Source organism: Mustela nivalis (assembly GCF_964662115.1).
Source record: "Mustela nivalis genome assembly, chromosome: 10".
NCBI classification, from domain to species: Eukaryota; Metazoa; Chordata; class Mammalia; order Carnivora; family Mustelidae; genus Mustela; species Mustela nivalis.
In genome coordinates this window covers 46,010,155-46,036,084 of record NC_139029.1, presented here as the reverse complement: position 1 = coordinate 46,036,084, position 25,930 = coordinate 46,010,155, and the positions used below count along the sequence as shown (strand labels likewise).

Genomic DNA, 25,930 nt, shown 5'->3' with positions numbered 1-25,930 from the left:
ATCTATAAAATGGAATGAAGGCCACAAGGGTAAATATGTGGGTACATATACTTTCTAAAAATTACTTGAATGTCTTAAAAAGATAACTGACTGCTTAAAACTAAAATAATAACCACATATAGTGGGGCTTAAACTTATGTGGAAGTAAAATGTACTACATAAAACACAGTAGCACAAAGGCTAGGAGGCAAGAATTATAAACATACTGTTATAGGGTTCTTATATTATATGTTAAGTAGTATAATCTCACTTGAAAGTTGACTCTAATAAATTAAAGATGTATACTATAAACCCTAAAGCAACCATTAAAATAATACCAAAAGAAGAAGTTATGTCTAATAAGGCAATATAGGAGGAAAAAAATGAAATTATAAAAAAACTAATCCAAAAGAAGGCAGAAAAAGGGAATAAAAAGAACAAAGAACAGATGGAACAAATAGAAAAGAAAAAAAAAAAAAGCTAGATGGTGTATTTAAAACAAACCATATGAATAATTATATCAAATATAGTCTAAATGCCTCCAATTAAAACACAGAGATTATCAAGCTCTACTTAGTTACCCAGTATAACTATATGCTGGCTACAAGAAACCCATTTTACACATAAGAAACACACAAGTCAAAAGTAAAAAGAAGAAAGATATGCCATTAAATAGCATTCAAAAGAAAGCTCAATCATTATCATACTAAGTAGATTTCAGAGCAAAAATATTATATATATATAACTATATATATATAATAACTAAGTAGATTTCAGAGCAAAGAATATTATCAGAAATTAAGAAATAAAAAAGGGGATGATTCACCAAGATAACTCAACAATCCTAAATATTAACACACATAATAACACTGCATAGAATACATAAAGCAAAATCTGATAGAACTGCAAAGAGAAATGCATATATCCACAACTATCCTCAGAGATAATACTATTATCTCAATAACTGATACAGTACATAACACAAAATCAGCAAGTTACGATGTAATATACCATGGTCAATATGGCTGTCATAATTGATATGTAAAACGCACTCTACCCAACAAGAGCAGAACACACATTCTTTTCAAGTATACATCAAACATTTACCAAGACACACCACATTCTGGGCCATAAAACAAGTTTCAAGAAGATAAAAGGATTCAAATCATACCAAAGTACCTTCTGTGACCACAACATAATTACAAATCATAATAAAAAGATGAGTATAAAGTCCTCAAATATTTGGAAACTGAGTAACACACTTCTATCTAACACATGGATCAAAGAAGACATTTAAAAAACAGAAAGTACTTTAACTGAATGAAAATAAACATGTAGCAAAAGTCATAAGATGCACCTGAACCAATAAATTTATAGCATCAAATGCCTATTAGAAAAGTCATCTCAAATAAATAATCTTAATTATCCACCTTAAGAAATCAGAGCAGAGTTAAAGGATCTCAAAGTTGGCAGAAGAAAGGAAATAATAAATTTAAGAAGAGAAATCATTAAGTTAAAAAAAAAAGAATATAGAAGATAAATAAAACCAAAAGCTATTTTTTGAGAACAATAAAATTAATAAATTTCTGGACAAAATGATCAGGAAAATAAAGAGAGAAGATAACAACATTAGGAATAAGGGAGATGAAATCACAACAGATTCTATAGATATTAAAATGCTAATGAAGGATTATCATGAGCAATTTAGATATGTACAAATTCCTTAAAATACAGAAACTATCAAACCTCACTCAAGGAGAAAAAGATGATCTCAATAGTCTTATATCATTAAATCAATTGAATACTCCCTCTTCTCCACAAAAAAATAAACAAACTAACTCCTCGCCTAGATGGCTTCATAGGTGAATTCCATCAAACATTTAAGCAAGAAATACACCAATTCTATATAAACTCTTCCAAAAAATTGAGTTGGAGGAAACATTTACCAACTTATTTTATGAGGCCAGAATTATCTTGATAACAAAACTTAAAAGACAAGGTAAGAACACTATGTCAATATTCACCATTAACACAGATGCAGAAATTCTTAAAATTTTAGCAAACAGAAGCCAACTAAACATAAAAAGGATAAAAGGTACTGACCAAGTGGGATTTATCTTAGGAAGACGTTTTACGTTTAAAAATAAATAAATAAGTAAATAAATAAATAAATAATCAATGAACGTAACTCATCATATTGAGGTTAAAAAGATCTTAACAAAAACAAAACAAAACAAAACAACAACAACAAAAAAAAACAACTGGGGTGCCTGGGTGGCTCAGTGGGTTAAGCCTCTGCCTTCCAGTTGGATCATGATCCCAGGGTCCTAGGATTGAGCCCTGCTTTGGGTTCCCTGCTCAGCAGGGTGCCTGCTTCCCCCTCTCTCTCTGCCTGCCTCTCTGCCTACTTGTGACCTCTTTCTGTGTCAAATAAATAAATAAAATCTTCAAAAAAAAAAAAAGCAACCAACAATATACAACATTTATTCTTCACTAAAAAAAAAAAAAAAAAAATGTCTCAGCAAAGAAGGTATAGACAGGAACTTCCTAAACCTTCCTAAAAGACATCCGCAAAATATGTTCAACTAATATCATACACCATAGTTAATGATGAAAAAAATGTTTCTCCCTAAGATCAAAAACAAGACAAGGTGTCTGCCCTCATCACTTCCTTGCAAGAGTAGTGGTTCTAGCCAGTGCACTATATCAAGAAAATGAAACAGAAGGCATCCACACTGAAAGGAAGACATAAATTGTTATTTATTTACAAATAACATGATCACCTACATAGGAAATCTGATGGCATCTGTAAAAAGCTCTTAGAGCAGACAAGTAGTTGAGCAAGACTGTAGGATATGTGATCAATACACAAATAGCCACAAACTAGAAGTTAAATTTTAAAAGATAATTACATTTACAATGGCATCAGGAAATATGAAATACCTACAGATAACCTGACAAAGATGTACAAGACCTAACTAATGAAAGCTGCAAGACATTGCTGAGAAAAATTAAGACCTAAGTAACTAAATAGATATACTGTCCATGCATCAGAACACTCAATCTCTAGGATGTCAATTTGCCCCCAAATTAAGGTAGAGATTCACTGAAATTCCAATTAAAATCTAAATGGTCCATTTTTCTGAAATTGACAAAATGACTTGTGAAATTAATATGGAAATGTAATGGACTTAGAATCACCAAACAACATTTAAAGATGAAGGATCTATTCTACCTGACTTCACTACTTTTTACAAAGCTATAGTCATCAAGATTATGATACTGGGATTAAAACAGATGAAAAGATTACAACAACCAAATAAAACATTCAGAAATGGGCCCATATGTATCCGTAGTCAATTGATTTTAGCCGAAGGCACAAAGGCAATTCAACAAAGAAAGGATAGGCTTTTCAGCAAATGGTGCTGGAATAATGACACATGGGAAAAAATCAACTCTGTTCCATATCTAGTGTTACGGATTAACTTAAAATAACTCAAAATGGATTGTGGATTTAATGTAAAACAAAAACAATGAAGCTTCTTAAAAAAACAGAAGAAAATATTTGAGCGCTCAGACTAGTCATGACTTCTTAGACACAATTACCAAAACCGTGATCCATGAAAGAATAAATTGATAAAACAGACATCATCAAAATTACAAACTGACAAATTAAGCTTCACCAAAATGGAGGACCCTGTTTATGAAAAGATACTGTTAAGAAAATGAAAAGCCAAGTCATAACGTCGAGAAAATATTTGCAAATTACAGGTGAAGTAAAGAACTTGTAATGAATACATACAAAAGCTCTCAAAACTCAGAAAAACAAAGAGCTTTTTCTTTTTTTTTTTAACAAATGGACAAAAGATTTCACAAATACCTCATCCAGGAAATCATGTGATATATATATGGGCAAGTAAGCACATGACAGGAAGCTTGAAAATATCAGTCATTAGGAGAATGTACATTAAAACCCCTGAAAAAAGGACTCCACATTATTAGAATGGCTAAAATTTTAAAAAAGAGACCACACCTGGTACTGGAGTCATCACAAGTTTCATACACCAGTGAGGGGAATTAAAATGGCACAGCACAAGGGCACCTGGGTGGCTCAGTGGGTTAAGCCGCTGCCTTCAGTTCAGGTCATGATCTAGGGGTCCTGGGATCAAGCCCCGCACCAGGCTCTCTGCTCAGCAGGGGGCCTGCTTCCCTTCCTCTCTGCCTGCCTCTGCCTGCTTATGATCTCTGTCAAATGGGTGGATGAAATCTTTAAAAAAAAAAAAAAAAAAAAAGGCACAGCACTTTAGAAATACAGTTTCTTAGGGATGCCTGGGTAGCTCAGTGGGTTAAGCCTCTGCCTTCAGCTTGGGTCATGATCTCGGGGTCCTAAAACTGAGCCCTGCATCAAGCTCCCTGCTCAGTAAGGAGCCTGTTTCCCCCTCTCTCAATGCCTGCCTCTCTGCCTACTTGTGATCTCTGTCAGATAAATAAATAAAATCTTAAAAAAAAAGAGAGAGAAATACAGTTTTTTAAAAAGTTAAACATATACCTACCATATGAACTAGCCATTCCACTTCTAGGTATTTAACCAAGAGTAATGAAAGCACCCACCCACAGAAAGATATATATGTATATGAATTGTCATGGCAGCTTTACTGACAATAGCCAAAAAGCAGCAAATAATCCCAAAACCCATCAACAGGTAAATAAACTACACGATATAGCCATACAATGTATAAAAGGAATGGGGCCCCTGCGTGGCTTAGTGGGTTAAAGCCTCTGCCTTCGGCTCAGGTCATGATCCCAGGGTCCTGGGATGGAGCTCCGCATCGGGCTCTCTGCTTGGCGGGGAGCCTGCTTCCTCCTCTCTCTCCGATGGCCTCTCTGCCTGCTTGTGATCTCTGCCTGTCAAATAAAATCTTAAATAAATAAATAAATAAAATTTAAAAATAAATGAAATGAACTCTGTGTGCACACTCACCATGGGATCCTAAGATGAAAAGCCACCATGCAAAAAGAGATATATATTGTATGACACCACAGGTATGACGCCTATATTAAATAATTTCTAGTGGCAAAAAGCAGATCACTGTTCCTGAAGGGTATTGGGTGTGAAATAACCAGGGAGGGAGGGATTATAAAGGAGCATGAGAAATCTGTATGGGTATTAAAAGTGTTCTTTATCTTAATTGTGATGATAGTTTCACAGATACCTACATATGTCAAAACATCTCGTGTTAGACATTTTAAACATATACAGTTTACTGTATGTCAAGCACACCTCAGTAAAGCTGTTGAAAAAAGCCCCAGCTGGGAATGCCTTTTCCTGGATGGTAGGCTAACTGCTACATTCTTTCTCCACACGGTACCTTCAATCAGTAGTTAATTCCTAATAATTCCACAGCCAACCTCTAGCAGGGGCTAGAGGCAATGACCTCCTGCAATGTCAAAAATGTCAAAAATCTGTATATAACTTTTGACTCCCCCAAAACTTAACTTTCTAATAGCCTACTTTTGATGAGAAACCTTATCCAAAACATGAGGTCGATTAACACACAGTTTGTATGTTATACGTATAATATACTGTATTCTTATCATAAAGTTAGTTTGAGGAAAAAAAGTTACAAAAATCCTAAGGAAGAGTAAATATATCTACGTAAAAAATCCACGTAGAAGTTGACCTGTATTCAAGCCCATGTTCTAGGGTCAACGGTATTCTCATCTCTCTCTCTCTGTCCAGTCCCAGAACTATTACCCTAACCCATCTCTCATCTGTACTATAAAAGTCTCTTCCCAGTCTGCACCTCTCCAATTCTCTTTCCACCCTGCAGCCAGAATTAACTTTCTAAAACACAACACAAATCCATGTCACTTCAGACAGCTCCTGATGCTCAAACTCCCTTACTATGCCTCACCTGACCCTCCCTGATCTGGCCTTTTCACTTTCCCCAGCTTTCTTTCTGGTGATTTCCCATCTCATCCTAACCTATTCAGCCACACTAGTCAACAACGGGCCAGGTTGTAGAGTTTTGCACACACTGTTCCCAAGTCAAATAACCCCCTTTGTCATTTCCCAGCTCACTTAAACTGAGGCTTCAAAATTCTGCTCACAGCATTATCTCCTCCAGGGAAGTTTTCCACAAAACTCCACACCGGGCTATTTGCACTTCTCCCAGTTCCTGAGAATTTCCCGCATATCTTGCAATGGCACTCATCTTGGTCATCTTGGTATGGTATAATCTCCCTCATCAGATTAAACAGAAGCAGACTGAGTGAAAGAATAAAAGTGGAGACCAAGTCTTGCTCATCTTTCCTTTCCCAGAACCTGCCACAGTACCAGGCTCAGAATACACAGCACAAGATTAGTGAACAAATGAATGAATGAACAGGTTTGGATGACCCCTTACATCACCACCTGGATTGATCCTGTATTTCTTCTAATAAAGAGATGGGCAGGGGAGGTTAAATGATTGTAGTACATGCTGGTAAAATGATTATTTCAAATCCCCTGGCAGGAGGCCAGGGGTCCCCACTCTGGCTGGGCAAGATTCATTACCTCAAACTGTTTTCAAAACCAGCTGGTAATTGACTGTGATTTGAACTAAGTGAAAGGTTAGGGAAACGGAACCAGATTCCAGGAAAAGACAAGGCCCACAGCAAAAATTAACACAGCCTGGAAGAAGGCCCAGTCTCCTCCCAGTAAACTTCTTAATTTCATCCAGAAAGACACAGATCTCCACCCTCAGGGTTATTCCCTTCTCCTAATACACATGTTTTGATTTCCAAATCCAGCAAGGGAGGCTCCCAAGCTCCCTTCCCCTCAAAATCAATCTCCAGGCCCTTCTCACCCTCTCTGGTCAGTTCCCCCATCATCCTTCATCAACAGTCCTCTGGGCCTCCCACAAGCAGGTCCTCCTCAGCTGATCCCACCAAGAGCCAGGCCAGTGATCATCAGGCCAAGAGCCAGGCAGAGAGCCTCATTAACAGGAGACTCCCAGAAGACCAGGAGGCAACCAGAAGGCTGCAAGACCCAGCTGGCAACATAAAAAGTTAAAAAAAAAAAAAAAAAATCAGGATATGCGTTTGGTGGATCATTTAAAAAAAGGAGAAACGCAAGCAAAACAAAGCATAACTGTACCATCTGTGTAAGAGTCACAAACGTAGAGAAGACGTGCCTTCTTTCTTACTAATTTGCAATTCAAAAGTGTAATCACTTCCTCCCTCCAGATCTCCTATTTTAAAAAAATTAACCTAATGCCCTTCCATATCTTGGTAATGACTGACCCTTTCATTTAGGGACAAAATTAGTTAAGATTTGAGAAGTGCTCTCATGGAGAAGAGCCAACGATTAGGGAAATTCACCATTTTTGCATCTCGTCAATCCTTCAAAGAAGGGAAATGAATTAAAAGGGAAAGATAAGCTTAGGCCTTTCCTACCCAGGATAGCTGTAACCAAACAGCGTTACACCATCTAAACTAAAATGCACCTCAAACATTACCACAAGCTGCTGAAAGCTTTTGAAGTTACAAGCAGCACTGGCCTTTACAATCCTTTAGGTAGCCAGATTTTTATTAAAAGTTCCAAACTGCCTGGGAAAAAATATCCTAAAATAAGGGCCCGGAGGATAGGAAAGAGTGAGGAAAAGGGGGAGCGAACACAGTTAACTGGACAGGAATGGCAGAGAACCCCGGGTTCCCGACATCTCAAACGCAGCCCTGGGGGATGCAGTAGAGGCCGACCCTTGCCGTGAGTAGCCGGAAGCCTCACCCAGGAAAGGACACAGGGAACTCTACTTCGTCTCGGGGGGCCGAGGCTGGGCTGGCACGAGACTTTAGCGGCTGGAGGCGGAGGGCGAGCAGGAAGAGGCGGCGACTGCGGGAAAGGGGAGGGAAGCTGGGGCCCGGTGCGCTCTCGGGCTGGAGAACGTGGGCGCTATGAGCCTGCGCGCCTGCAAAAGCCCCTACTGCACACGTGGGACTGGGAGGAGGGTCACTTACTTGTCCAATCTGAAATTACATTTTAGCTAGCGGGGCTCTGCAGGTGGCCGCACCGAGCTGCACCGCGTGGGGTTGGGCGGTCCCCGAGGGCGACTGAGGCTGGGCCCCGCCCCCGGCCCCGCCTCCGCCGGGCGCGACCCTTGTAAAACGCGCCCTGATTGGTCCTTTGAACGGTTCCGGCGATTGGCCTGCGTGCCCGCCCCCGGCCTGGCTCCGCCGGCTGGGGGCGTGGACTGCAGCCTGCCGTGGCTCCTCCCACCTCTAGTACTTTTAAAGGCACCTAGCTCACCCGCGCAAACTCTGCAGCCTCTGTTGCGCGCGTGTGTGTATGTATGTGTGCGTGTCGAGTGTGTATCCTATGACCTCTTCCCGACCATTTGCTGAACTCCAAGACTGTTTTAGGCGGATATAATTAATAAAAGTAATATTTTCTGAATGCTTATTTTATGCGAGGTCTTGTTTCTGATACTTTAAATGAATTTACCCATCCAATCCTGTGGCCAGCCCTCTGAAGTGCGATCACAGTCTTCAAATCTACAAAGCAGATAGGTCCTGCCTTTGTCCATGTTACAATCTGTGGGCCCTGGGCACCTCCACCTCATTTAATCCTCACGATGCTTGCCTTTCCTATAAATTAGGTAGTATCTGTCCTTATCTACAGATGCAAAGAGTTGGAAACGTTTTTTGCTTGTTCTGAAACACACAGCGAGTTACTAGGGAACCAGGAAGAATTCCAACCTGGGCTCCAATCTAAGCTGTTTCCCTTGAAAAGGCAGGTTCCCAGGCTGATGGGACCGGAGATTTGGAAGATAGTTTAGCAAGTCCCTGGAGCCAAACCCTTTGCTTTTCTAGAAAAGTAAACTGAGGCCCGGTAAAGGGAAGGGAGTTTTCAAGGATACAGCAGATATAAGAGGTAAGCCCAGGTAATAGCAGTGATTTCACTGAACTAGCCTATTTACCATGCGCATTAGAGTCCTTGTCTGCTGTTCTCATAACAACCCCTAAAATCAATAGATGCTCTTATCTTCATCATATAGGTAAGGATACTAACTCAGTGAGCGTGAGGTCCTATGATTAGCTATATCTGCTCGGGGTCCCGTTTTGGGGTCGTTTTCTTTCTTCTACACCAGTACTGCTCCCCTTTCATTTCCAACAAATATCCAAAGATCCAACTATGGACTCTCTGGGATGATAGGAGGGATCTGGGATCTGATTACTTACCACCTGGTAGAATTATAGTATACAATAGGAATAATAATATTAAGACCTGTTTATCTTAACCTATTGAGAGAACTATGAAGAGCAAATAAAGTAATAGTTATGGAAATACTTTTTAAAGTGTTAGATGCTGAATACACAGAACACGTGGTTTATAGATCTTCCCCAGCACACCCCAGGAATAGAACACGCAAAACACACTTGTTGCCTCATGAGCTATGGCAGGAGGTCTTATTTTGGCTAGACTTGAATTAATGTGGATTTGCTGTCTAGACTATGTATGTCTCTGTTTCTGGGCTTTTTGTATTCGACTTTTGGTTTGTTTCCTGTTGTCATCAAACTATCTTTAGTAGTAATAGCAATAATAGCACTGTGGCTAGAGCTCCAGTAGCTATTTTGGCCCATGAGAGAAACTTGGGAATAAAAGCCACGCTCAGCAAAGCAACAGGGTGGGAAGGCTGGGGTTGCTGACACCGCCCCACCAGACCAACACCCACTGCTCACTTCCACATGAAAGAAAGACACTGCTGTCTTATGCAGGACCCCTTCATCCTGTGTCTTCTGTCACATGGGGCCAAACATAATCATGACTGATACATATACCTTACCTGGTGCAAATCCTACAGCAAGTCTGTAAGGTGATAGAGCCTCAGAGAGTATAAATACCTTGTTCAAGGTCATCCAGCCAAGTGTCAGAGGTGCGATTCTGAGACCAATTCTCACTCTCAGCTTCAGTTATGACCCACTGCCTATTATGAATGAATGAGTCCATTTTTTTCTATCTACTTCCATTCCATTCATTTATTCTAGGAGGTAGTAAACTTTTTCTGTATGGGACCAAATATTCAATATTTTACAAGTTATGAGTCATACCTTTTCTGTTTCAATGACTCAACTTTACCTTTGTCATGCAAAAACAGCCATAGATAATAGTAAATGTGTGACTGTGAAAAACTATTTACTAAAGCAGGCATGGGGTAATGTGGCCCCTGATTTTTTGATATTGATGTTTCATCACAAAAATGCATTAGAATTACATTCCAGAAGGTGGGGGATTGTGACAACACAGACACCCCCTCACACTGTTGACCAATGTAGTAAAGGGTGGTACATGACAGAAGATCCCTAAATTGAGAGTTGTGAGACTAGGCAGTGAGTTTATATCTGCCAGTGAAACCAGATCTATATCCTGCACCACCACTAGTTGCCTCAGTTTCCCTGTGTATGAAGAAGAAGTAACAATACAAATGCTATCCAGCCATCCCCCTTTTCAATGGCTGCAGTGAGGCTAAGACGAGATGATACACATGATCATATTTTGAAAGCTGTAAATATTAGCCAACTGTGTGTATATTTCCTCGTCTCAGGCATAACCATACATCCTCTTCTGTATTCTTCAGTTCCCAGTCCTTATTCTTATCATGGAATTCATAGAATGTATCAAATGCCTAGTAATTATTAGTGCATCTATTTATATCCCCTTTCCTCCTCTCCAGCTCTACATTAGGGGTTATTGCGTTGCATTAGGTCAGAAGACTTGATTATTGGAAAGTCTAGACACCCCTCCGAGTTATTGCCGGGCAGTGTGAGGATCATGCAGAGTCATTGTGCACTAGGCAATTCACAAGTCACAATGGAAAAAGCAGCACCACGGATTTAACCAAGACAGAAGGAAATGAGTTGTGAAACCCTGGAACCAGCTGAACTAGAAGTTTGTGTAATTTCCTTCCTTCTCAGGAACACTTATGTAGAGCACCAGGACACACACACAGGAGACCTGGGGCTCCCTCTGATCACCCGTGAAGCCCTTGTGACTCTCCAGTGTCATTCTTTGAAGGCTTTTCCTTCCATTAGCAACCCACCCCCTCACCAGAGAAAAAATGGATTTTCCCTGAGATTCTTAGAGTCACAGCACAGAAATAGATTAGTTATTCATTTACTTATGAATTCATTTATTCATTCATACATTCCTGTATCCATTCATTAACAAAGATATACTGAGTGCCTACTGTTGTAGGCACTAAAGAGATGGTGTTGAGAAGAACAGAGAAGAACAGATGTTGTCCCTATCCTCACCGAACTTACTGTCATGAAAAAGACATTCAATAAATAAGCGTGCAGATATGTAATTGACTTGATTGCAAGTAGAAAGGGAAATAGGATACTGTGAGAGAAGGAACTAATTTATATTAAGGTCTAACTTAGATTGATGATTTTTGAGGAAATAGGGGCTTTATATACATAATATATATATAACATATATTATACAATATATATTATACATAAATTATGTATATATAATATACATAATCTCAGGTCTTCAACAATACTATGATGTGGCTATTCTCACAACCATTGTACAGGATAGGGAAACTGAGGGTCAAGGAAATCAGGTGGCTGGTCTAAGGCTCTTACTAAGTTTGGAGCAGGCTGTGCCCTCTCCAATACTCCACAAATCCAGAAGGTGAAAATTTTCCTACCTCCCACCTTTGGACATGCTATGCCTCTTTCCTCCTTGAAAACCACCCCCTCCCTTATTCTCTTATTGGGTTCATATTCTGCCTTCAGCATCTTGTGAAAGACCTATTCCTCTGCCAATTTGCCACTTCTATTTGAGGCTTCTATACATCTCTTTTGGACTCCTACAAGCATCCTTATCTACTGCTCACATGGTGCTGAATATAGGACACCTTGTAAAGGGAATTCTCTTTTTTATAGACTTGCCCTGATGTCCTTGCTCACAATCCCAGGAACAACATAGGCCACTAAAGTCAGACAGACCTGGGCTCTTCTCCCCATTGTGCGTGTTTGCGGGGTGACCTACAAGAAGTTTCTTAGCTTCTCTGTATGTTATTTTTCTTAGAGAATAATAATATTGAACTTCTTGAGGTATACCCTAAAACATTTGTCCCAGTGCTAAACAGGTACTAAGTGAACCGCAGTTCTCAGTCTTCCATCAATTTCCATTCCATAGATTAGAAACTTCTGGAAGGTAAGAACCATGCCTTCTACTTTATAGCCTCAGCAACTAGCACAGTGTTTTATAAGAGCAGTTTTGTGATTAGTGTATGATTATGGCAGTGATAGCTTTATCGGCCAGCTGGGTCCCTCACTGCTATGAAATTTGTTTTCTCCTGTCTTTCTTCCTTTCTTTCTTTATCAACTTAGACTCCTTTAAACCTTCCTTAAACTTGATCTTCTGGCAGGAACAAGTGCCACTGCATATACACTCTCTTTTTCTCAAATCTGTGCATCATCTCAGGAGGCAAATAACTATAACAGTTCACTGGAACCAAAAGAGATGGTCAATAAGGGGAAACCACTTGCTAGAATGGCCCACTGAGCTCTCCACTCTGACTACCACCTAGAGCCATACTTTATACACAAAATCATGATTTTGTCCAGCCCTCATCTCTGAGGGATGCCCGTAGCTCATTTCCAAAGACAGGAGAACGTTCCAACCGAACTTTATTATTTACTGACTACTTACTACCTGTCCTCTGGCTGCCTGCCTTCATCTCTTCACTCAGCAAACATCTACTGAATACTGAGCACTTGCTAGAGCTGCTGCTATCATAAAAGCACAGACAAAGTGCTATGGGCACCCCAAGGCCAGTGAGAAGAAGAGGGGATATGGAATACTAGGGGAGAGGAAAGATTGCATTAACTTTCCGCTGAGTACTATGTTCTGTACCTCCTCGTGCAGTCTCAGTGATTCCTCCCGAACTCCTACGTGACAGGGTAGGGACTGCTGTTGAAGAAGGGAGGGCTCACAGTGGTGGAGCAACTTGCCCAAGGTCATCGATCACAAGACCACATGTCAAGCTGCCAAAGAGGGAGTTTCTGCTGAGGAGCTAAAGTGGGCAGAGAAGCTCATGCTTGATTTAAAGGTTTCTGATGAAGCAAGTCCTAGTAATCTCACTGATTTCAACCCACAGCCCCAATTTCCCCCTCTGGGTTTGAGCTGCTCACCCACTTCCCAGTTCCAAGGCCTCACTCACCATCGAAACCAATTCCACACCATCGGTATCTTTCTCCCCTATCACCACCCGATCACAGTCCCACAGCCTCCTGGCCATGAGTCATTTTAATAAAAGTGCAAACTATGTGATGAGCCATGGCAACAGCATGCAACCCTAAACCCCCACCAGTGTTTTTCAGCAACAGGGCAACAGGTGGAAGCAGAGTGTCCAGGGCCAGGAGATGATGACAAGGTCAAAAGAGAGGTGGGAGGCAGCCTGTTGAATGAGCTCGCGTGTAGTCTCAGGAACCGAGTCAAGGATGGAAGCCCCTGGAGCCTGCACAGGATGCAGACTTTGGTTGGAGGAAGTGTGCCATGAACTTCTCTACGGTCATGTCATTTGGAAAGCATTAGAGAGCATTGGTTCCTACAGAGCAAAGGAGAGACTGAATGAACTTTTGTGCCTTCCAAAGTGTCCCCCTTTCCTGCCAAATTGTTCTTTTCCCCAAGCCACAGGACTAGTGGGGGCTGATATCCAGTCTCCACTCTGCTAGCCAAACTCTGTGCCTGCGAAGCTACTCTGCCCCACCAGAGAGGTCAACATTTCCCAATCTGCACAATGTATAAAACAGAATGTTGGTAGCTTTGTTCTCCTCCCAGCCCCCACCATGCATGCATGCAAACACATGTACACATACAGCCACACAACACAGACCCACAGACCCACACACAGAAGCACAATTATGTGCACATAATTGTACAAACACACCTGTAGACATCTATATCCACACTATACACAGAGCACACAGACACATGCAAACATGCACACACAAATTCACATCACATACCATACATGCATAAACAGACACACACAAATGCAAATCAGACCACAATAGGGGGCACAAATACCCACAGACACAAATATAGTCACATGGAAATATAGACACACACACAAACCACACAAACACATGTACCCTCGAACACAAAGATACATACACATATAGTCTCAGACTCACTTTGTACACTCACCTATAAATAAATGCACTTAAATATAAACACACAAACCACACAGATACATACACACAGAAGTATAGTTATATACAGACACACACATACATAAGACTGTACCAGGAACAACTCTGTTTTTTCTATTTGACATGACAAATTCTTTATGAAATACATTGGACAAATGTTCCACTACTGAAAGAAAGGGAATTAACTTGCTCTTTTAGAGGATTCATTTTTTTAAGTCCACTTATCAAATATTACTGATGACAATATGTAGAAATTAAATGATAGTGGGAAGAAAGGTACACTCAGCTATGATAATAGCAGGACTTCTCATGACAGGAGTCTAGCAATTAATTTTGTTTTCTGCTTATATCATGATGAAAAATTTGTAATTTTCTTTTTTTTTTAAATTTTTATTTTTTATAAACATATATTTTTATCCCCAGGGGTACAGGTCTGTGAATCACCAGGTTTACACACTTCATAGCACTCACCAAAGCACATACCCTCCCCAATGTCCATAATCCCACCCTCTTCTCCCAAACCCCCTCCCCCCAGCAACCCTCAGTTTGTTTTGTGAGATTAAGAGTCACTTATGGTTTGTCTCCCTCCCAATCCCATCTTGTTTCATTTAAAAATTTGTAATTTTCAATACTGTTCCATAACATATAGAATCAGGACCCCAGCAGTGCCTGGGTTGCTCAGTTGTTTGAGTGGCTGCCTTCAGGCTCAAGTCATGATCTCAGGTCTTGGGATGGAGCCCCATGTCAGGTTCCTTGCTCAGCAGGGAGTCTGCTTCTCCCTCTGCCGCTCCCGCTGTTCATCTCTCTCTCTCTGTCTCTCTTTCAAATAATTAAAAATAAAATCTTAAAAAAAAAAGGAGGATTCCTACTTTATGGTTTATACACTTTCAGAACTTACAAGTATTGTAAGTATTGTATTGTACAAGTATTGTAAGTATTGTACAAGTATTGTATTCTTCCCCTCTCAAAGGACTTCTGGAGCTGTGTAAAACATTATAGGGACTTGGCTGTAAGGGTGTAACATTATTCAGGAGTATACTAGACAGGAACGTTTTGGTCATAAAAAATAAGAAATAACTCAGACTTGATTAAACAAATAACAAATATACAAACAAACCAAAAGGCAATTTACTGTCTCATATATTTTGGTAGTTCAAAAGGTAGGTAAACTTCAGGAAAGGCTGGATCCAGGGATATGGATTATGTCTTCAAGGATCTTTATTCTCCATTTTTTATGTCTCAATTCCTATGTTGACTTCATACTCAAGTAACATCAATTCCTGTGGTAACAAAGATGGCCAGCAATTGTTTTAGCATTACAATGTCCTTATGAATCTTGATGGGAGCTGGGTGAGTGTCTCTCCATGTTCCTATTTCTTGCAAGACTCCTGGACAAAGCTTTAATTGGCCCAGTTTTGGTCATGTATCCATCCCTAGGGATGGATTAGAAAAAGATCATCTTTATGTAAACCAGAAAAACTGAATAATGAGGGTTGAGGATGATTCCCCAGAGAGATAATAGACAGAAAAAGGAATATTTATTTCCTCCTCACTACTTCTATATTCATGGGTCAAGATCTGTGCTGGAGGCTGGGGGCACAAGATAAAAAATGTTCATATTCTTTTCCTCTAGGAATTCACAGCCTAGTAATAGAAATGGAATGTAAGCAAATACTATAGGATGTGGAAAGCAATAACCACAAAATAAAAATCTGAAAAAGTAAACTTCAATACACAACACTGAGAAAATGAATAGGCAAGCATAGAGTGGGAAGAAATATTCATAAAACATTTTTATTTTTCAACAGACAAATACCCCAACCATTCCAATTTAAAAAATAGGCAAAAAACCTGGACACTTCATAAGAGAAGGCACATAAGTGTCCAATAAATCCATGAAGAGTTGCCCAACATTATTAGTTACCAGAGAAATACAAATTCAAACCACTACCTAACATCCAGAAGGGCTAAAGTGGAAGAAATTGCCAACAAATATTGGAGATAATATGGAACAGCTGAACTCTCCTATATTCTTGGTGGGAACATAAAATAGCTTAATCATTTTGTAAAATCATATATTTACACTATGACCCAGCAATTCATACCTAGGTATTAACCCAAGATAAATGGAAATACAATTTACAAAAAATGTTTATGTGTGAAAGTTCATAGAAGCTATATATTCATAGCTCCAAATTGGAAACAACCCAAATGTCCACTAACACGAGAATGGAAAAACAAAGTGTGGTGGACCCATACTTAGTCATAAAAAAAGAATGAAGTACTGATACATGTAATGACATGAATGAATCTCATAGAAAGTACGTCAAGTGAAAGGAGCTGGCCATAAAAGAGTATCCACTGCCATGATTGCACTTTCATGATGTTCTAAGCTAACAAGATGTGAAGTAATTTACAAAGGAAAATAAATGGCATGGGTTTGTCTGGAGGGTGCAGAGATGGAAGTTAGGAGGAAGACGGACATGAAAGGACCCGAGACATCACTCTAATATAATGGAAATGTTCAAAATCTTGATAGATGTGTGGGTTACACAAACATACCCATTTGTAATTGTGCATTTCATTACATGTAAACTTCACATTAAATTAAATAACTAGTTATAAATTAAATAACTAAAAAAATAGGGTAAAGAGTGATTGAAGGAGTAGAAAAATCAGGAATAACACAATGTTTATAACTGTGGAAGCTGGATGATGGGTACATAAAGTTTTGCTAAACTGTTTAGCTTATTCTGTGTTTATTTGAAATTTTCCATAAAAACAAGTTTTTAAAAAGCAAATCAACTCATATTTAACAATATGATGACTTCCATGAGAAACATACAAACCAAAACCACTAAACCTAGGGCAATTACCTGCCTGCGGAGTTAGCGGTGGGATCAAGGGATGAAAGTGGCTCTTGGAAAAGACATTCAAGTAGAGAGGACATTGAATTTGGGAGTTACTGGCCAAGAAGGACTAATGTGGTTGGAAATGCCCAGAAGAGCCAGTGAGCCATTAGAGAGCACTGAGGAGCTTCTATGACAAGGAAGCACCCAATTGTCAATGATGCTTATAATTATGAAACTCCCCTGCCCCCTCAGGAACCACGGCAGCTGAGCGTGCAAGGTAGAGGAAGTACAGTCAGCATCTCCTACTCCAAGTGTCCTTGGATGGTCTAAGTCACAACCCTTCTCTGCACTTCATTTTCCTTACCTGTGAAGTAAGAGGATTCAACAAGATTGTTCCTAAGGTCTCTCCCAATGCTAGAAGGTTTTCTGCAGCAGCAAGCTAGTTGTGGCAAAGGAGGAATGAAACAAAGGTCTGAGAACCTCTAATTCCCAGACTTTTCCTACGGCCGCATTTCATGTATTCCAAGGTGCAACACTCTTATTTAACATTTAACATCCCAGAAATCAAGGCATGCCTTATAACCAATGACATCAGATGGCCAGGTTTCAGCGATGCCATAGTCACATTTCCTGCCTGGAGGCCCTTGGTTATTATTTTGGGGTAAAATGACTGACAACTGCAGCCTTTGACGTTTTAGTCAACAAACCACCTGTGGACCTTTGGAGGAAAAAATGTGAATTGCAGTTGTTTTCTGGAAAACTTCTACTCATACCTTCTAGTGGAATAAGAAAATGGCACCAACATCAGAATTTGCAAACTGGTACCAGCGGGCTGACAGAATCTTCCCAAAACAACAGCATTTGTTGAGGAAGTGCTGCATTCCGAGACCCTCTCAAGGACTCAGCTGACAATATTGTGTGTGAAACGCATCAACAGCTCAGCCAAAAGAGTACTGTGGAAGAGGTGAACCATTCTGTGTGTGAAGAATTCTCGGTAATATTTTAAACAACGTATTTTGCTTTTATTTTCCTTTTTACATATACCCAAGGGTGATACGTGATTTTAAAAATGAATGTCTAAATAAGTCTAAAAGACTCTCATTCAAAATATATCTAAATCATGTCTACTCATGTCTAAAAGATTTTTCCATATTAATAAACTAAACTAAACTTGAAGTGATTAGAAAGCATCTTACAGCTTAACTGGTGATGCTTTTACTTTCTAAGAGATATGTAAATTAATAGTTTAGTTGGTAGTCTTAAGTGTGATAAATTATGATAGTGAAACCTAATGCCTGCCCCAGCCCTCACTTCCTGCTTCTCTATAGTCTTTTAAGGCTCTAGATAAAGTATCAAGTCGGAGGGCTTTCTGTACTAGGAACTGTCCGCAAGGCTTTGCAAACATCCCCTCACCTATCACACAATAACCTTATAGGAGATACCATTATCATAGCCTTTAATGTTGAAGAGACTGAGATACCTTGTCCAAGGGCAGATAGTTTGCATCACTTCCTTTCTGAAATTAGTGGAAAATCACAAACTTAACTTTTCTCAGCTTGATAAGCTTTCTAGAATCTGTAAATAAACAGCAATGCGTGGAGCCCCTGTGACTTGGGGCAACACCACAGAAGGTTCTCAGGCTTAGAACAGGCTCTCACTTATCCTCAAGGGAGGTCAGCAGCACACAGCAGCACAGAGACAAGCTTTGGAGTCAGGCAGAACCAGGTCTTAATCTCAACTCTAGATGAGTCCTAGAGGAGGACAAGAAAGCTCAGAGAGGTTAAAATAACTTATTTATAGGACCAGCTACACAATTTTCAGTGCCTAGGGTAAAGTAAAAATGCAGGGCCCCATCTGAGAAATTATTATAAATTTCAAAATGGCAGAGCACCTGGGTTGCTCAGCTGGCTAAGTGTCTTCCTTTGGCTCTCAGGTCATGATTCTGGGGTCCTCAGATCAAGCCCCTCGTTGGGCTCCCTGGTCAGCAGGGAGCCTACTTCTCCCTCTCCCTCTGCCCCTCTACTGAGCTCATGCTCTCTCTGGCATGCCCTCGCTCACTCTCAAAGAAATAAATAAAATCTTTTAAAAAAGAGAATTTCAAAATAGCAACAGCAGAACATTAAAAAAAGTTCAGAATCCTTCTGGGCATGGTTCTCCCCCTACCCTCAATCCCATAACTGCCCAGGTCATATGCCCATAAGGTTGGTCCAGCTTGCTTAAGCTAGTAAGTGGCGAAGCTGAGACTTAAAGAGCACTTTTTGATCCAGAAGTTCACAGTCTCAATTTATAAGTAACTCTACACTGGGAGTGCCCCAGATCGGAATGATTCTGACACCCATTCCAGATCGTTCAGATTGGCTAGGCATTGCCCTCAGCCTCTACCCCATAGAGGAGCTGAGAGACTCAAAGGGAAACCAGATAATGATGAGGACCTCAGAGATGTCTAGGGAAAAGTCATTAATCTAGGACAGATTGTGACAAGCCTTATTGTCCTCTGCCTGCCTCTGGTTTTTCAATTAAGGCCCCACCCTTTGAGAGGGTTCTAGGCCAATTAGAAAAAATGTGGAAGAGCGTAAGCAGGATGGTGAAGGAACTGCGCACAAGGGTTTATGAGATTTTAAGTGGTTAGCCTGTAGACCAGAAGACTCACAGTTGCCATCAACTCTCTTCCCTTCCACGACAGAAGCTCTGTGAGAAGTGAGCTCTCTCCTGCTTACCCCAAGTGTCTGGCATAGTTCCTAGGCCCTAAATAAATAGTAAATGAAGCAATTAATTAAACAGTTTGCTGAACGTCTGTCAAGTGGAAGAGGGATTAGATGTGTTTTTTTTTCCCCAAGGAGGAGCATCAGTTCCAATGGAATAGACAGGTATTGACTCTCAGATAGAGGAAAGCTCTGCATCCCCAGGATGGAACAGGCTCCCAGGTCCCCTTCAAAAGAGGGACTCAAGTGTGGAGATGTGACCAGGGTATTCCCCAAATGCATTTCCTAGAATACCAGAAATAGCAAAGAGGTTTCTTCTCCTAAGGTATTTCCAACTGATTGATGGTGGTAGCTACCTCCACTTCTGTGGGAAAATTGCTCACGTGGAAGGTCAGAGAGAAATACTGTTGTTCTTGAGACATCTCTCTAAACCTTAATGTTTGTGAATCCATGACCTTGTATATTTTATTCAACCCAGAACACTTGGGTAAAGCTAACTTCAATGCTCCCATCAATGTTAGGCCAAGAATGGAGACTAAGTTCACCAGAGTTCATCTCCATGTTTAGCCAGACCAACCTGCAACTCTCCTGCTTTCAGGAGAATTTTCTACCCTAATTGGGACAGTTGTTTGAAACACATCATCATTTAATTCTGATTAAATCTGTAGTTGCGGGGGTTTTGAGAGTTCTTTGTTTTTTATTTTGTTTTGTTTTGTTTCAGTTTGGGGCTTAGATACTGTCTCTATAATATCCAACCCTACTGGGCAATGCTGGATGTCAGATTCACAGCACTTACAGACATCTGTGGGGAGAGAACTCTGAATAAATCTGTCTAAATAGTAATGATGAATTACATTACTTCATAGTGATGTTAACCTTTGGAGGCAAAAGTCCAGACAGGTTGAGGAATGGAAAATGAGGACATAAGTGGGGGGACAATTCCATTAGCTGTAATCAAAAGAAAAGGCCAAAAGGGGATTAAAATCTATAGCATGTTCAAAAAGGGCAGAGACTAAACCACTCCAACTTTGAAGAGGAAGGATTAAATATTTGCCATTGTTTCCTGTTTTTTCCACCAAAAGAGTTTATTAATTTACACTTAACACTCTGCCTTCCTCACTTAGCAAGAGTTTTTAAAATGAATGATAGCCTTACTTATTTAAAACCAAGGAAAAAATAATCTGCCAGTACAGTTCCCATCTCCTCTAACCCTTATTTTATATTTATTTGGATCAGGGATTTTAAGCCAGGAGATCCAAACACTCCATTTTTAAAAATATAATCCAGAAGGTCGCTACAACTTTATTAGAATTTTAGATTATACACACACACACACACACACATATATATATATATATATATGCCTATATATATATATATATTTTTTTTTTCTCTCTCCCAGGTCAAGTGATTCAAAGTTGTATACCACTCTTGTTCAACATAGTATTAGAAGTCCTAGCAACAGCAGTCAGACAACAAAGAGAAACAAGAGGTATCCAAATAGGCAATGAAGAGGTCAAACTCTCTCTTCCCAGATGACATGATACTTTATATGGAAAACCTAAAAGACTCCACCCCCAAACTACTAGAACTCATACAGTAGTTCAGTAATGTGGCAGGATACAAAGTCAATGTACAGAAATCAGTTGCTTTCTTATACACTAACAATGAAAATACAGAAAGGGAAATTAGAGAATCAATTCCATTTACTATAACACCAAGAACCATAAGATACCTGGGAATAAACCTAACCAAAGAGGTAAAGGATCTGTACTCAAGGAACTACAGAACACACATGAAAGAAATCGAAGAAGACACAAAAAGATGGAAGACCATTCCATGCTCTTAGATCGGAAGAATAAACATTGTTAAAATGTCTATGCTGCCTAGAGCAATCTATACTTTTAATGCCATTCCGATCAAAATTCCACCAGTATTTTTCAAAGAGCTGGAGCAAATAATCCTAAAATTTGTATGAATCAGAAGAGACCCTGAATTGCTAAGGTGATGTTGTTTAAGATTATTAAAAAAGAATCTCTGATTACACTTCTAGAAAAAATATTAAGAATTCCAGATGGACAACCTCACTTTTAACGTATCCTCTTTTCTTGATTCAGGTATTCAACAAATATGGAGCCACATGCTAAACACTATTCTAGCTATTTTTACTAAATGCTTCCTCATTTAACCCTCCTTAGAGATAGGGAACATTGCCTGCTTCTCATCTTTTTCTTTCTTATAGAAAACAGACTGAGCATTTGAATAAAAATCATTGTCACCATCTACTGAGTACCTCTGAGATGCTCATGGTTTTTACATCTCATTTAATCTTACAATAGTCCTATGAAGTAAATGTTATTTTTTGCCCATTTGTACAATGATAAAGTAAATCATCTAGGAAGTTTTAACTTGTCCGGGGATATTTAAGTTGGTATACGACACATGGGTTTGAGCCCAGGCCTAATTTCCAATCCAGTTCGTTGGTCACTACACCCCACTGTTCTTTCTTGATAGCCCGTAGTACTTGCTCATGTGAACCCTTGACCCTGAGCGTTAGAACATAACCAACTAGCAGGGGTTCCACGGGTGTTCGATTTCTGACTGACCTCACCTATTAAGCAGTCTTGTCGGCTTCCCTTCCATGGATGCACACTTTTCAGAAGAGGAAATATGTGTCACCAAATGGGAGCAACATAAAAACCTCCTATAACTTTCCACCTCTGGAAATTGTTCCCACGCCACCCAAAGTTGTATCTACAAGTGCTTGTGTGTTTCCTGTGAGACTCTCTCACAAGAGAATCATCTTCTGCCTTACTGGAACCCAAAGGAGCTCTGTCACTAGGAGGGCGATGGCTCCTCTGGGTGCAGATCAAAAAGATAACAACTAGGGACTGATGCTATCACAAAGAAGATATCCTCTTTCCCATATTTCTGATCCTCCAAGGCTCCACACAAAACCCCCTTCTCTGAGAAACCTCCCAGCCTGGACACTGGATGTCATTAACACTCGCAGGCAGCACCCCATCACAGTCAGAACAGCCAGTGACAAGGGAGGTATGAAACATTTAATGTAACAATCTCTCCTCCACTCATGCATGCAAGCTTTTATTGGCCTCTCTGTGACGTTCCAGACACTTCTGAGATGGAGTAGGTATAGTTCCTCCTCAGGAGTGTTGGAGGGGGCACTTGTGACTTCATAGTTACAGTAACTGTGTATGAAGAGCTAAAATAGTGGTATTTTTCAAGGAATATGAAAGCATAGAAGAGGTAGCAACAAGTCCTCCTGGGGGTGTTCAGAAAATCTTCACAGAGGAAGTCACATTTCAGTGTGGTTCTGAAAGAAGCATAGGAATTTTCTGAGAGGAAAAAAGAAGGGGGGGATAAATGTATTCCAGAAGGGTCCAGCACAGAGGTAGAGCAATTACAATGTGTTGTCTGTGGGCAGACACCATGACTTTCAGTTTGACTGCAATGGAGAGGTCCAAGACGCCTGAGTCTGAGTCTGGTGTGAGACTGTGAAAACCTTCTGTGCAGGTTCAAGGTCTTGATGTTCTCTTATTTGTATGACACCACTCTCTTCTCAATTACTTACTATCTTACTGCATTTCCCCCTTATTATATTAGAAACGTGAGGGGGAAATGGAAGTTTAAAAGGACTCAGGACAGAGAGGAGAAGCAAAGGATTATTTCAGTAACACAGGGTCCAAAGATGGAAACTATTAAACAGAGCTATACCAATAATTTTCAGCTTTAATTAAAGACATGTGGGATAAGGGACTGTGTATACAATACGAAGAAAACAAATTACATCAAAGAAAATGCTTTGCTCTTTTCTTCCTTAATTTTTCTTTTCTTTTCTTTCTTTCTTTCTTTTTTTTTTTTTTTTAACATTTCCAGAAATAGAACTTCAGAGAAGCAACCTGAGATGGGAAGGTATAGTTACTGAGAGTCTGTTCTGTGTTATTATTGCACAACATTGAATTCATTTTAATTCTTAGTTTATAATATACTCTTATCATTTTAATAATGAGTAATCCTCCTCCTCATCATTAACAGTAAAATAATCTATTGTTGCACCTTCCACGGAACCTGAGAACTAGGGTATTGGTGCTTACCTGTGTGTTCCTCTTCCCTTCCTCCTCTAGCCTCATCCCAATTAACCACTTTCCAACCTCTCCAACTTGCAGAGTGAGTTCCCTTCATTTGATGGACGGTATGAAAAAAACGGACAGTTTGCATATGCACACATTTATATTTATTATATTATGAAGACTCAGCCACTCAGGTGCATATAATTTTGGTTAATTCCTTTCCCTGTGCAGTATTTTGTGCTCATACACCACCATGGACTTATCTATTCTGCTGTTGAGGGGCCGGGGTTGGTGGGGGGTGGGACCTGGGTTTTTCCCCGGTTACCTACTCAACAAAGAACTCTCTAATTTTTACCCATCTTCAATTTCAAATCTCCTTCCAACTCTGTGAACTGGGTATTATTAGCTTTACTATATAGGTGAGAACATGGAGACTCAGAGAGGGTAAGAAACTTCCTGGCCATCACATGGCCATTCAGGAGCAGGGCCAGAGTTTAACTTTTAACCCGATTCTCTGTGAATTCAAAGCCTGCAGTATCACTTCCTCCCTTCCTTGGAGGCCCAGTTTTTCCTCTCCATCCCATGTGTTCAAGGCTCAAGACACTCTCCCCCAGATCACTTTTGGATTTTCTGAGTCTATTTTATGAGTCACTGCTGGGGTGAAGAGGGGATTTCCTGAGCTGCCCCTGCCAGGGGATGTCAAAACAACCTGCTCACCCGAGCAATTCCATGGCTAATAGTCAGCTACACTGAAAACTTTGGGACCAGCCAATTGGGTGGGGCTGCTTTGACCCAGCGATCTACTGGAGTGGGTTTCTTCCTTTCCACCATGTGTGTCCTCAAATAGGTAATAATAACAATAATAACCCTTTACTTGGGAACAGAGCTGTACCATTTCCAAAGCTCGCTCTCTGAGTAAGAAAAATAAGTATTATTAGCCCCATCTTGCAGATCAGGAAGCCAGGTGTCCGGGAGATAGTGATTCAGCTGGTCAGAGGTGGCTTGGAAAAACGGACTCGGGTGCAGAGCATGTTCTGTTTCTCTCTATGCACATCCCCTCCTTAAATGAAATTTATCACACAGTGATAGAGATTTGAGGAGAATCTGAAAACCTGATATTCAGGACATTCCCCAATATAATCTTCACTACTAAGAGTCCCTTTCTTTCCAGAGGAAAAATACCCAGTCAGCTCTCTAACCGCATACTGTCTGCAAACCACAGATTTTGCTAAATGACAGCCACAATACAGAAAGAGGCAGGTGACAACATGATGTGGTTTGAAGCTGCCAGGACAGAACCCTCCCTTTCTGTCTCTTTCCATGGTCTGTCACAGATACCGAAGGCTCAGTACTCCTGCATTGGTGGGTTGTTATTTCCACCTCAAAAGTGTGAGCTCTAGCGTAGGTCGCATTAAGAAAAGTTACTGACAACTTAGACCTAACATTAGCTGTGTGTTCTTTCAATATCATACCAGGACATTGTCCAACAGGCTTACCCTAGGATTATTTAATTTTCTACTGTTTAGTACATCATGTACTATGATGTCTATATGTTGGTGAAGAAACACCAACATATAGACTCGTTTTTCAAGCCAGATGAAAATGATATTTGTTTGGAAGAAAAATAACCCCAAAGATTACGGTTTTAGTGCCCTGCTGGACATTAACCAGTTTTGTCTTATTTGGACATTTGTTTCTTCGGCACACATAAATACTTTGCACCTGACATGTTTTTTTTTTTTTTTTTTGAATGATTTTTACTAATCTGTTGGTTTTCTCATTAAGGATTTTGATTAATCTTATATATGTGTTCACTTTATAATTGCTTATATTTTTAAGAAATTATACTTAGACAAGCTTAATGTCTAATGCCAAAATGAGAGTTTCCAGTAATTGCTACCGCATAACAAATCATCCTAAAATTAGTGATGTAAAATAACATCCATTTCATTTACTCACTATGTGGGTTGGGACTTTGGGAAGGGTTTGCTGGGAAGTTTTTATCTGGGGTCTCTCGTATGGTCACAGTCAGCTATCTGCTGCAGTTGTGGGCATCCACAGCCTCCACTGGGCTGGATGTCCAAGATGGCTCATT

At 40.0% G+C, this 25,930-nt stretch overlaps 1 protein-coding gene across 21 annotated transcripts in view; it reads right to left on the bottom strand.

The window, feature by feature from the left end:
- Positions 1 to 8,089, bottom strand: part of FGGY (FGGY carbohydrate kinase domain containing) — a 399,594-nt gene extending 391,505 nt beyond the window's left edge. For 5 of the 21 annotated variants that reach the window (XM_082687710.1, XM_082687717.1, XM_082687726.1 and 2 more), the window contains exon 1: positions 7,978 to 8,088. The gene's annotated coding sequence lies outside the window, so the exon portion shown is untranslated. Of the gene's footprint in view, positions 1 to 6,827; positions 7,129 to 7,747; positions 7,947 to 7,977 lie in introns of those variants that run through there. The other 16 variants (XM_082687721.1, XM_082687718.1, XM_082687720.1 and 13 more) reach the window with 10 other exon arrangements.
- Positions 8,090 to 25,930: the final 17,841 nt, after the last annotated feature.